The sequence below is a fragment of the Podarcis gaigeae genome (genome assembly GCF_964106915.1).
Source record: "Podarcis gaigeae genome assembly, chromosome: 4".
Lineage (NCBI taxonomy): Eukaryota > Metazoa > Chordata > Lepidosauria > Squamata > Lacertidae > Podarcis > Podarcis gaigeae.
In genome coordinates, this window is record NC_139677.1 from 49,071,992 (window position 1) to 49,085,092 (window position 13,101).

General features: G+C 43.5%; 1 long non-coding RNA gene across 1 annotated transcript; it reads left to right on the forward strand.

The window, feature by feature from the left end:
• Window positions 1–3,908: 3,908 nt before the first annotated feature.
• On the forward strand, window positions 3,909–8,093 carry LOC310842536. The gene is made up of 3 exons (XR_014563163.1): window positions 3,909–4,174; window positions 5,270–5,389; window positions 7,733–8,093. It is a non-coding gene; the product is annotated as an uncharacterized lncRNA (long non-coding RNA).
• Window positions 8,094–13,101: the final 5,008 nt, after the last annotated feature.

Sequence of the window (13,101 nt, forward strand, 5' to 3'; positions counted from 1 at the left end):
CTGTTTACAGCAGTGCCATTAGAACAGAAATCTTTTCTATTTTATGGACGGTTTAAATTTGGCCTTGATTGGGATATTGATTGAACACGCTGGTTCTATACTATAATCTTAGAATGGTTTAACAGACATTTTCTTTTCCCTGGGAGCTGTAGTTTGGGACAAGAGATACCTAAGAGAAGATACCAGGATTCACACCAAAATGTGATCCCCAGGATTCTTAAGGGAAGCCATCAAACCTTTAAATTGGCATATAACTTATCGGTTTGTAGAGTAACTAAGCTATTGTGTAGGCCTAATTCATCTATCTGAGCCTCTGGGTTTTAGAAATGTAGGGAAATGTTTTTCACTATAATGGACAAAATTATTCTGATTCCTAATTGATTCCATCTCGGTTGCTGTGGACATCATCAGTTGCAAATCCCCTGTAAAGAGTTTTAGTCAGTCCACCATTGGTGGGAGACCCCATTTGTTTTCACCAGGGTTTGAACCCTCTCTTAACGGCCCTGCCTGGGGCATAGTGAGGAAAATGAATAAGACATTTGCACAAGAATCAGCAGAGATGTAACCTAAAGCGCTGTGGTTTTTCTCCAAACCTGATTCTTTAACTGATATCTTTATTTGCAAATATAGTGTTGAAGGTTTCTGAAACAATGGACTCGCTTCACAAGGACATCTTGGAGCTGAGTGAAGAGATGAATATCAGGAAGATTCAAGGCGGTGTTCCATGAGGGTAAAGAATTGCGCAAGCTGTTGGAATATCGTTATGTAATTTCTTTTGCTCTACGTTGCAGGCACTGTACTGCAGCACAGTGCTAATAATTATGTTGTTTTTGTAAAGTGTGATTCCTTGACAGCACCTGTTCCACAGGTATTCCTCCCAACAGATGCTGTCAAGGGAACAGTTAGCATGTGTTTACCGTTACTAGGACATGTAATCAAGCAGCCTTCTTAACATTTAAGGTAAATTGTATTTACCACCCTTTTGTGGGTGAAGGTGTGCATTTAACAGAAGTGCAATTTATTTATTTATTTTTATGTTTCATCACCGCCTACTTCGATGTTCCTTTGCAGTGAAATGCATTGAGCGATGTTCTGTCAAACATCTGATTTGAAAGGAACAGAGGAGGCATATATATCAGACAGTCCCATGAAAATTTTCCTTTTATGTACTGTTTAAATTGACATTGTGGTGATTTGTATACTGCAACAGAAGCCTTAATTTTATAAAACATTTACTCCTCTGGAAATTGGTGGTGAATAAAGAGGTGTATGTTTTAGTACTATCAGAGTTTATTTTTGTTTTGTTTTGCAATGAAACATATTTTTTTTTGCACTGGAAATGGTGAAAAAAGTTATGTAAGAAGTAATCATTAAAAAGTTGCATTTTGAAGTATCTTCTTTTATTGCAAGTTTATACGTCAGACAGCTAGCAAGTACAAGAGAACTGTTAACATCACTGAACTTCTCAGAATGCTGGATGTCAGCAACAGTAAACGTATAATTCTCCGCTTCCCCACACAGCACAATGATGGTCTCTTTTGCTCGACCCCTGTAAAGTTTTAATGTCTATTTCTTTCTTGAGAAATAGAGCTGCAGCGTACAGTCTGAAGACACATGAGTTTGCCATCTTGCTGAAGCCACAGAAATCTGGCACATTTCTGGCTGGGAGGTTGCTCGGGAACCGTGTGTAGGCTTCCTCAGATTTTATGAAAGGCAGAAATAAAAATATAAGAAGTGAAAGTCCCCACTCTTTGTATCTAGATCTTTTCTTTTTTGCTGCTGCAGTTGCAGCAAAAACTAGTTGTGCCCCATACGCAACAGAGCTGAGAGATATTTCATACAGCTGTGTTCCATTTTCTGCACTGTGCTGGAGTCCCTTTCTAGATATTTCATTTCCTCCTTTCAGCTCTTTATCTAACAGAGCTTGCCAGCCATGACAGATTGCCCTGTGCTTTTTGGGTGTGTGTGTGTGTGATACACATAAATGTCAGATAGGGATGAGGTCAAATGCATTAAGCTCTCAATTAAAATCTTTTAATGTATGTAAAGAGCCCTGACACACTTGCATGAGTGAGCATTGCTTAAAGAGCACAGCCTGCTGCAGACACTCATAGATCAGAAGGCACGGAAAGGAAGAGGGGCAGAAGAACCACTGGAAGCGGACTGAGGTTGAGATGGTCACAGGTAGGGGCATATTAGGCACTGAGGAAGCTCTCTTCAGATTAGCTTTAGGAAGGATTGGAATGAAAAGGCATGCATGACACTGGACTTTACTGGTGTGTGTATGCAAGTGTACCATGATGCTGAATTTGTAACACATTGTGTGCAGCATTTGGAAATACTCTGGTCAGTAACAACGCTTTAATGCAGGGTTTCTGAGTTCATAAAGCTTAATGAGCTTATAAAGTTGTCATCGACCTCAGCCCAGATTCTTAGGAATGTAAATGAAACAATCACCATTCTTAGGGATCATAAAATGTAAGAAGGAGAAGAAGGAGAAGGAGAAGTAAAACAAGTGAAAATAATGTTTATACAATAATGAGAGGTATGGATACGGGTGGCACTGTGGCCTAAACCACTGAGCCTCTTGGGCTTGCTGATCAGAAGGTCGGCAGTTCGAATCCCTGCCACGGGGTGAGCTCCCGCTGCTCAGTCCCAGCTCCTACCAACCTAGCAGTTCGAAAGCACACCAAAAAGTGCAAGTAGATAAACAGGTACCACTCCGGCGGGAAGGTAAACAGCGTTTCCGTGCATTGCTCTGGTTTTGCCAGAAGCGGCTCAGTCATGCTGGCCACATTACCCAGAAAAACTGTCTGCGGACAAATGCTGGCTCCCTTGGCTTGTAAAGCAAGATGAGTGCCGCAACCCCAGAGTCGTCTGTGACTGGACTTAACTGTCAGGGGTCCTTTACCTTTTGCCTTTTTAATGGGCCTGATAAGCTTTAACAAACATTTGGATATTGGGCTGTTTGTTAGAGAGTTTGACTCTTAAGTTGCTGCATTTTTTTGATGTTCAGCATGTTTCTTTGTTTGGAAGAAAACTAATACGTATTAGGAATAACTTTCTGCAGGTAAGAGCTGTTCATCAGTGGAGAGGACTTCCTCAGAAGGTGGTGGGCTCTGCTTCATTGAAGGTTAGGCACCTGTCAGAGATTTTTTAGTTGCAATTCCTGCACTGCAGGGGGTTGGGCTAGAGTTTACCCTTGCGATCCCTTCCAGCTCTATGGTTCTATGGCTTCAACCCTATACAAGCTTGAAAATGCCAGCCAAAATGTCTCAACAGTGCCCAAAGGTCTGAATATTTCAACCCCCATTCTATTCCCAGGTCTTTTTTTAACCCTCTGTACATTTGACTCTCTGTACAATTGACCCTAGGGACGTGGGTGGTGCTGTGGGTTAAACCACAGAGCCTAGGACTTGCCAATCAGAAGGCCGGTGGTTTGAATCCCCACGACGGGGTGAGCTCCTGTTGCTCGGTCCCTGCTCCTGCCAACCTAGCAGTTTGAAAGCACGTCAAAGTGCAAGTAGATAAATAGGTACCGCTCTGGTGGGAAGGTAAATGGTGTTTCCGTGCGCTGCTCTGGTTCGCCAGAAGCGGCTTAGTCATGCTGACCACATGACCCGGAAACTGTATGCCGGCTCCCTCAGCCGCAAGCGAGATGAGCAACCCCAGAGTCAGTCACGACTGGACCTAATGGTCAGGGGTCCCTTTACCTTTACCTTACATTTGACCCTACAGTATTACTGTTTATTATTATAGGCATTTTTATTCCTAAGGCAGTGTAAACTAACAAATGGCACTTGCATGATTTTCTGCAGGAACCAACTACCAGGTATCCATGTGCAAACATAAAATATATTATTATAAAAAGAATTATATTTATTAGTGAAATCCCCAGCAATATGGAAAGTAGCCATTTCACTTGGATCAGAGCTGTTTCAGAAGGACTTTACCCAGGACAGAATGCACTTTGGCATTTCAACCACAACCAATTGAAGCAGGAGCGAACAACCTTTGAAGCTGCTGGATAACAGCTCCCATCATCCCTTACTATTAGCCAAGATGGCTGGGGCTGCTGGATGTTGGAGGCCGACAACATCTGGAGAGCCACAGGCTAGTCACCCCTCGAGTAAGGGCCAAAGTGTAGCCATGTGGAGAAGGACAGTGGTCTGAAGTTGGATGATAGTCGCCTTGCTTATGCAGGTCTGGGTCTGGCCAGTAGAGGTAGAGCTGAATAAAGAGGTTCCTGGATTAGAGACCCCTTGAGTACCTCATGTATACTGCCTTGGGCTCCAGGACAGGAGTGAGTGAATAAATATGCCAAACAAACAAGAACTCAACACCAGAGGGCAGATTGAGACAATTCATGTCACTGCCATCTGGCCCTCAGAAAAATGGTCCAGAGAAAAATGTGGCCTTTGGGCTGGAAAAATGGTCCCCACTACCATGGTTTAGCCAAGATGTAGGAAGCCAAGGCTCAAATCTGTGTTGATTGAATAAGCAAGAGAGAGAGAGAGAGCATGAGAGCTCTTGGCTACCCATCTCTCTCCTCATCACTGTCTCCACTGTCTTCCATGAGTTGGGGGGCCAACGTCTGAAGTGGGGAAGCTCCTGCACTTGCAGAGACTACCATCACAATTTAAACCCTGATCTTCCAGGGTACTAAATCTTACATCCTCTAAGAGGACAGGAGACTTCCCCCTTATGGAGGGAGGCTGCAATGGAAGGTTGGGAGAGCACTTATCTTTGCTCTTTCTGACAGGATACTACTTACATGCTGGCATCCATCTGTCTCGAGACAACGGAGTGCACCTCTGGGGGTGAATTCAAACCACGGGAGAATCACAGTGCCTGCTGTGGCTGCAGAGATTGCTAACTCATAATTGCTGCCTCCTACATTGCTTATGCTGCATTAGCGGCATGGAAGTGACTTTTCCTGGGTGCAAGCCTGGGCTGCCCAGACAACGTGGACTGCCTCCTGGCCTTACTGTTGTGCACCAAAAGGTAGCAGACCATTATGTTTGCTCAGGTGGCGGAGAGAGCATTACAGCCCCTGAAGAAGGTTAATGTGATTCCCTGAATAATGCACATTTCCAGCGCAGATCATGCAGGCTGGCTTCACCTCTTGTCTGTCATGAGCCTTAAGCACATAGCTAACTGCATGAGTCAACAAGTATATGTTTTAGGAATGTGATCGGAAGCTGCCTTAGCCCACGGGCAGACGATTGGTCATTCGGTATGGTCTGCTTTGGCCTCATTGGTTTTTTAGGTGGAGATTTCTGCCATCACTTGGCGCCTGATCCTTTCAACCAGAGATGCTGGGGATCGATCCTGGCGCCTTCTGCATGCGCTCTATGGACTCTGCCCTCTTTCAAGTTATAGCGTAGTTGTAAGTAAGAGCTTTTCCAACTGAATAATCTTTACACTGGGAAGAATTGCTCCAATTCTACACCCTTGACAATAATGTCTGGGTCATAGACTTTGCTTGCCCAGACAATTGCCCCTAACTGGAATTCCCAATGCAGGGAGTTGGATCTCTCGCCCACTTGCAAGCAAGGTAGCATCGGCCGCACACAGGGGATGTTGTAACCAGCTCAGAGGCCACGGTGCTGCAAATAGGTTTTCTGCCTCAGTGAGAACTGTAGAAAAGGCTGCTCCCTCTCTGGCATGCTGCCCTCGCTGGTCTCGCCTTGGAGGTTTGCAACAGCGCTCCGGTGTTTGTTCCCAGCTGCTTTGTGTGAGCTCAGTGCATTTTCCTTGCAGTTACGGACAGGGCTGCAGAAAGCTTGACAGAACAGAATTAGCAAGATCTCTCAACCCCCCACATTTGAATAAAATTCCAAGAGAGTGGGTAAGAGAGGAAAAGCCCATGATCCTGGTAATTAAGCTGTAAGGCCCACCAGGGATTTGCTGTCATCATGTCATCTGATATGTGTGGAAGACCAAAGAGGAGCCAGATGTCAGGTTGCCTAATCCCCCTCCTCCGCTCCCCAGAAGGTTCTTCTGACTGTGCTCGGAAGGTTTTCTGCGGAAGCCTGGGAAAGGAATGATTCACAAAACAATCCTGAAGGATAAATCTTGTAATTCAGGGCGCTGAACAGCTGGTAGTTTAAAGCACTGAACAGCAGTTTAGTGATTAATTTGCCTCTTTAAAATGCAGAGCGATGCGATACGATGAAATACAGCTCCAACTTTGCACGATGCCTCTCTCGTACACACAGCCTGCCTCTCCAAATGCTTTCTTTTAGGGTTAAAAATGCTCACAACTATAATGCTAAGTGATTGCAGGAGGAGACACGGATGAGGGCGAAAGAGGGTGGAAAACGCATTCCTTCTTGGCGGAGGCTGTGTACAAACACCCATTTATGCGCACCCAGTGTGCTCCCACTGTTGGTTTGTGAAGCCATGCACACATGACACCAGTCACACTCCACAGCTAGCCTGCCATTTCTTGAGAAACTGTGGCAATGGATGCATCAGTAGCTTAACACACATTTTTACACTGCTGCACACACTGGAGAGGGGGCAGGGATGTGTTCACCCAACGCCAATTACCCGATCTCTTTGCTTGCACCTGTAACCCCACATCCCGCAATCCTATTCAACAAAGCCATCATCTGCGCATGTGCTGTCACCTGCACATTTGCAATGGCTGTCTCTAATGTGCACACCTTTGTACACACTGCTATTCACTCTCCATCCAGTGGAGAGTGTGTTCATGCAGTGTGTGTTCAACCGCTGGTTTGAGAAGCAGTAAACACGCGGCCCATATCTATCCTGCTACATATTATGAAGTGTTGTGTGTCCCTCCCCCATTGGCTTTGATCCATATCGAGAAAAGAGAGAACTGAGCTGCATTTTAAGCCGGTGATATGTACACAACTAAAGTGTTTCGTCTCTTTCTCCCTACTGCAAATACTGAAAAATATTCAAAAATGTGTATGAGATACGGTCTATATGAAGCACATTCTAGAAGCAGCTTATCCCTCACAGTTACAATTCCCAGCAACCCGTAACAAACTACAGTGCCCAGAATCCTTTGGGGGAAAGAATGTGCTTTGAATGTGCTTTAAAGCGTTGGTGTGCACACAGCCCAAATGCAGAAACTGTACTTTCAAGTCATGAAATAGTGTGCTAGCTGAGTAACAGTTGGGGGTTTTTTATAGTTCAAAAAATGGGGAATGGCCATGGTGTGTTTCTCCCTCTCAGATGTGCTTGGTGTTACCTCCTCCCAACCATTCCATCTTGAGCCAATCTTTTCTGCCCCCACTCTGTCCTACCAATCCCGTGTGTGTGTGTGTGTGTGTGTTTTGGGGGGGGGGGTCATCTGATGAAGAGTTTTGGAGAACTCAAAAGCTTCCACAGTATTTTTGTGGTTAACATAACAGAGGTATTGCCTTAATAAGGATTTTGAATTGCTCCCTCCCCCCCACACTAGCTCCCATCTTATGGGCCAACACATCTGCATTTACTTCTTGTGTATGCTTAAAACGCTGTCAGGTGCTGAAGCTGGGAACCCTTGGTTCCTATGTTCAGCTCCCCCATGTGGTGAGTCATGAGAAGTGCAGGTTGGAGTATCTCCCTGGGCTGAGAAATATTCGCAAGCTCTGGACTGGAGCCATCCACTCAGAGGCTGACCACTGGGTCCTCCTAGGCAGGACTATAAAAGGCTTTCATGTTTGGGCTGGTATTTTGCCGGAGCAAAAATGTTTCTGACTATTGTGTGTTTCAGTGTCCTCATCAGCTCTGACTTCTGGGCCTGGCTTTGTCCTTCGACTCCTTGGCACATCTCCAGGCTCTTGGATCCCAGCTCCTGGCTCCTCTCATCTCTGACAGCTGCCTGCAGCTCAGTTCTGGCTCATGCTCAGTCAGTGCCCAAGCACCCACATTCCCAGTGCCAACAGCAGGATATATGGCCAACAGGATGTGGTGGACCTACATTTTTGGGACTTTGCAACCAGCAATGAGGTCTGGGTAACCACTGTTATCTTATGCAGTGGGGCTGTTCCATGAGAAAATCACCACCATTTTTATTTTATTTTTTAAAAATTAAGTATTACAGCTCAGATTTTGATTAAAATTGCTGTACTGGATTGTCTCGCATGTCAAAGTCACTGGTGTGAGTAAATATTTCCTACTCCTTGTAGTTTTCAAGTTACGGGGGGGAGTGGTGGAAATTAAAGAAATGTTATATACATGCATGAATAAAGTTGCTTCTGGGGCCCCTCCGGGATGAAGGGCCCTGAAGCTTAAGCTTCATAAGTTTCATAGTAGATCTGCCCCTGTATATGATGTTGCTTCATGCATGATCCCCCCTTTTTTGCATAAGTTCATTTCAATGAATGTCACACCATTTGGCAACAGAATGTACTCTGAAAAGGGAGGGGCCAGCCCAAGGCATTTTACTGCCCGTAACAATTTCACTCCTACTTCCCCTAAAAAACACCAAGTGAGCTGCTCTTCTGAGGTGATGCAGAGCATCTGTCACCACACCTGAGAGAGCAGGTAAAATGAGGAGGTCAAGAAGTGGCCATGTGACAATGCTAGGGGCGCAGAGGAAATAGCAACAGACTGCTATGGCTGCCTCTGAGCACCTGCCACCTGAGACAGGTGCCTCACTCTGTCTAATGGTACACTCTGTGTAATGGCTCTGTTTACAGCAAACCTTTAGCTCTCTGATGAGTCGATCTGTTTGTGACCACTGTCAGGATCTCTCTTTTGCAGCAGTTTATATGCATGAACATATAACTCCTATGGCAGGCCTGGAGGGGGATAACAGGCCATCACAAATATCCTGGGGTCAAAAGGAAAACCACGCCTGTACCTTTTTATATAATTCAAGTGTACAACTCAATGTGGTGCAACAGCACACTAGAATAAAGGTAAAGGTAAAGGGACCCCTGACCGTTAGGTCCAGTCGCAGATGACTCTGGGGTTGCAGCGCTCATCTCGCTTTATTGGCCGAGGGAGCCGGCGTATAGCTTCTGGGTCATGTGGCCAGCATGACTAAGCCACATCTGGCGAACCAGAGCAGCACACGGAAACGCCGTTTACCTTCCCGCCGGAGCGGTACCTATTTATTTACTTGCACTTTGAAGTTCTTTCGAACTGCTAGGTTGGCAGGAGCTGGGACGGAGCAATGGGAGTTCACCCTGTTGCAGGGATTCAAACCGCCAACCTTCCGACCAGCAAGTCCTAGGCTCAGTGGTTTAGACCACAGCGCCACCCGCGTCCCACTAGAATACTTGCAGACTATAAAACATTACGGCAGTGCTTTGCCAACTTGAAGAAAAATGGCAAGGGCAATGCTTAAAATGAATGCATACAACATGAATATGGACCCACTAGCACCAAAATAATAGCTTGGTGGTATCTTTGTGAAATAAAATGGGTATTGGCATATTATTGTGCTGACTTTTAAAGAACTAAACGGCCTCGGCCCAGTATACCTGAAGGAGCTTCTCCACCCCCGTTGTTCTGCCAGGACTCTGAGATCCAGCGCCGAGGGCCTTCTGGCAGTTCCCTCACTGTGAGAAGTGAAGCTATAGGGAACCAGGCAGAGGGCCTTTTCGGTAGTGGTGCCCACCCTGTGGAACACCCTCCCATTAGATGTCAAGGAAATAAATAACTATCTATCTTTTCTATCTTTTAGAAGACATCTGAAGGCAGCCCTGTTTAGGGAAGTTTTTAATGTTTAATGTTTTATCGTGTTTTTAATATTCTGTTGGGAGCCGCCCAGAGTGGCTGGGGAGGCCTGGCCAGATGGACGGGATATAAGTAATATATGATGATGATGATGATGATGAAGAAGAATGACATTCTAAGAAGTGCAGATGCCAGCTGTAAGACAAGCTAGGAAGATAAGGAATTGGTTTGAACTGGGTCTTGTGTGCTTCACATTTTCTGAGAGTTCACATCCATTCCTAACCCCCTTTAGACCCCTTTAGACACATGGAAGAACATGCATGTGAGTACAGTGGGATTTGTCTTCTTTGTTACCAAATGACAGACCTTTCCGACCCTGGCAGTGCATAGTAAACTGCATTTGAAACTACCACCAAATTGTAGGGATGCAAATTAGCATAACACAGGCTATGCTCTTATCCGCATTGAGAAGATGCCCAAGAGCTCATCTAACTGATACCCCGAAAGCCAGGTTTGGAAATGACCATGAGCACTGCAGGCGTACAGCAGGTGTGCGGAACCTTTGACACTCCAGATGTTGCTGCACTACGGCTTCCATCATGCCTGGCCAACGTTTGCTGGGGCTGATGGGAGTTGCAGTTCATCAACATCTGGAGAGCCTAAGGTTCTCCACACCTATTTTACATGATGAAAATCCCATTTCTGTTCCTTTGCTTGAGCTTAAATGGTCAACCAAAACAAAAGAAAATAAGGCTATGGTGAAACTGTAAGAGTTTTAAAGAATCAGGTCCCCCCCCCCCCCGATTAGTGGCTGCGTTTTCTGCTCTTTTTTGGACCTGATTCGGAGTATACTGCAGACCAGTGTAATCATGTTAGCTAGTGTAAAGAGACTGGCAGCCCTTTCAGGCATGATAAACTTTTTGACTGTTTCCCTAAAGTTTTAATGTGGCAACTGCATGTAATGCAAAGTCATTGCATTTGGAATCAAGCTTTGTATTGGATCGCTGCCTGATACATGGGGCAGATACCCGCCAGGGAGTAACATAGCTAATTCCCAGGGTGATGGATCAGTTACTTACTGCTTTGCCCGCCAGTTAGACACAAATCATGCAGTGTAGTAGTTACTGCAAAAGTGTGAAAGACCAGCTTGAATATTTTATCCTAAATAAGCCTTTTGTATTTCCTTGATGTTGTGTTCTTTAAAACCCTAGTTGGAAGGAAACTTCACAAGGAATTAAAATAAATCACATCTATATCTACAGTATGAATTCAAAGATTTGTGCAAACAAATTTCAGTTAGCGAGTCACTGTATACTTGGATTTTATTTGTAAATCTGAAAAGCGCTATTTGTTTCAGCTGGGTTTATATTAAATTTTTAGACAATTAGATTACATCTAAGTACTTTTATATTTGCAGTTGAAAAATCTTCTTTCATAAATCCATGTTATGTGTGAGAGCAAAATCAGATTAAGCTCTTGGAAGCCCCAAAATCTATAGACACTGTGTCTCAGTATTGAGAAGGGGACCCTACCTCTGGCAAAATAATAAAATAAAAATACAAATAAATTGCAAGTTTTTAAAAAAGTAAGTCCTGAGAACTGCCTTTAGCAGAATAAATTAATCACATATATATCCCTATCTGTGGCAGATTGAGAGGTTGTTGCAAAGGTGGTTTATTTTAATGATTCAGTTGGCACAAAAACGGTTCTTATCTCTTTAAGAAATGGAAATGAGGTCTAATTTACATATGCTGGTTGCAATTAGCATATAAGTCCTATCCTGGGAGTTGAAGGAAGGGAAAAAAATGCAGCAACAATCTAATAGGATTTGGTTAGACAAAATTAGCAACCTCAGAACAATCATCAAATTATCTGAATTACTGGTAGCCTGCAATTATTTCTCAGTACATGCCAGTCACACAAACACACACACACACACACACACACACACACACACACACACACAATGAAAGAATCTTCATCACATTGTGCTACACTTGTAGCCTGTTTTGTGTATTTGCTTTTATTTATCATGTTTGTATCCTTCATATAATATATGCAAAAATAAATAAATCACAATGCATATTTATGTATATATGCATTTTCTATTGTCACTTTCTATTTTGTCAGATTTCATACGATTTGTTGAAGGTGACATTTCTGTCTTTTATGGGATCATTTTAGCTTGTGCAGTGTGTGTGTGTGTGTGTTTGTGTGACTGGCATGTACTCAACAAAGTCTTAGTAAAATTCCAACCAACTCTTAGTAAAATCAAAAAATAAGCTAATTTTGTAATGGCTTACTTTGTGTGGTGAGTCTGAAAAATATGAGACATGCAAAATAATAGACCTATGGAACTTTCCCTTTTTCAGCTAGTGGTTGCATACCATTTATTAAAATAATATTTATTTATATAATTCCCACAATACAATAAAGCATGCTGCATATAGAACAGTTGCATATGTAAAAACAATTAAAATATTTGCATATATGTATAAAAGCAACTTTTAAAAATCCCTTATGCACACAATTTAAAAAAGCACCGACACATATATAATATCAATTCAAATCCAATACAGATACCAACTGGGATAAAATATGATCTGGGATATTATATTAGCATCCATTGCATTTTTAAAATTAAAACAGAAACAGGAGTAAGATATTCAAGAGCTCTTCTACTTTCTGACTGCATTGCAATCATATTTCAGGAACACATCTCTGCCACATTTTTATATTTTGCTTTATTTGTGTGTACGTAAATACAAACACATGCACACCACCCAATAATAAAACTTATCTGGGCAGTTCGCAAGTAGAAAATTAAAATCAAAAGATATAAAAATAAAACATAAACTAAAAAATTAACCAGAATCAAACCAGCAACAGAGAGTGACATCAGTACAAACGACTTAAAAAGGCAAAGGAATTCAAATCCCTGGTTTGCAGTAGTGCAGCTCAACAATCCCAGAGTCTGAGAGTCAATAGCACAGACATTATAAAGGTGTAGTGATCTGTCGTGAAACAACCCCAGTAAAGAAGAGAACAGTGGTTACCCAGACCTTGTTGCTGGTTACGAAGGGGCTCCCGTAAGAGTCTTCAGGGGCCCAAAAATATAGGTCTACCACTGCTCCCAGAGAGTGGCAAAATGCGCCGGTTTTTAGAACCCTGATCTTAGACTTCCAAAAGCCAATCAGTCTGGGCTTGTAGGGATTGCAAGATTTTTGAGGTCAGCAAATTGCATAGACACCACTAGTCAAATTTTGAAACTTTATTAAGAAAAATGGCAACAAGGCAAACGGTCAAATAGAAATATTGACAAACAAGAAAGACAAGGGTGAAACTAGGCTTTATTTCACCCGGGTCAAAGATCCAGTTTGGCACCCCCTCACCACGCATTTCAATACACACACAGGCAGGGAGCCTCAATGGCACCCCTCTGGAGGCTTCACCAGG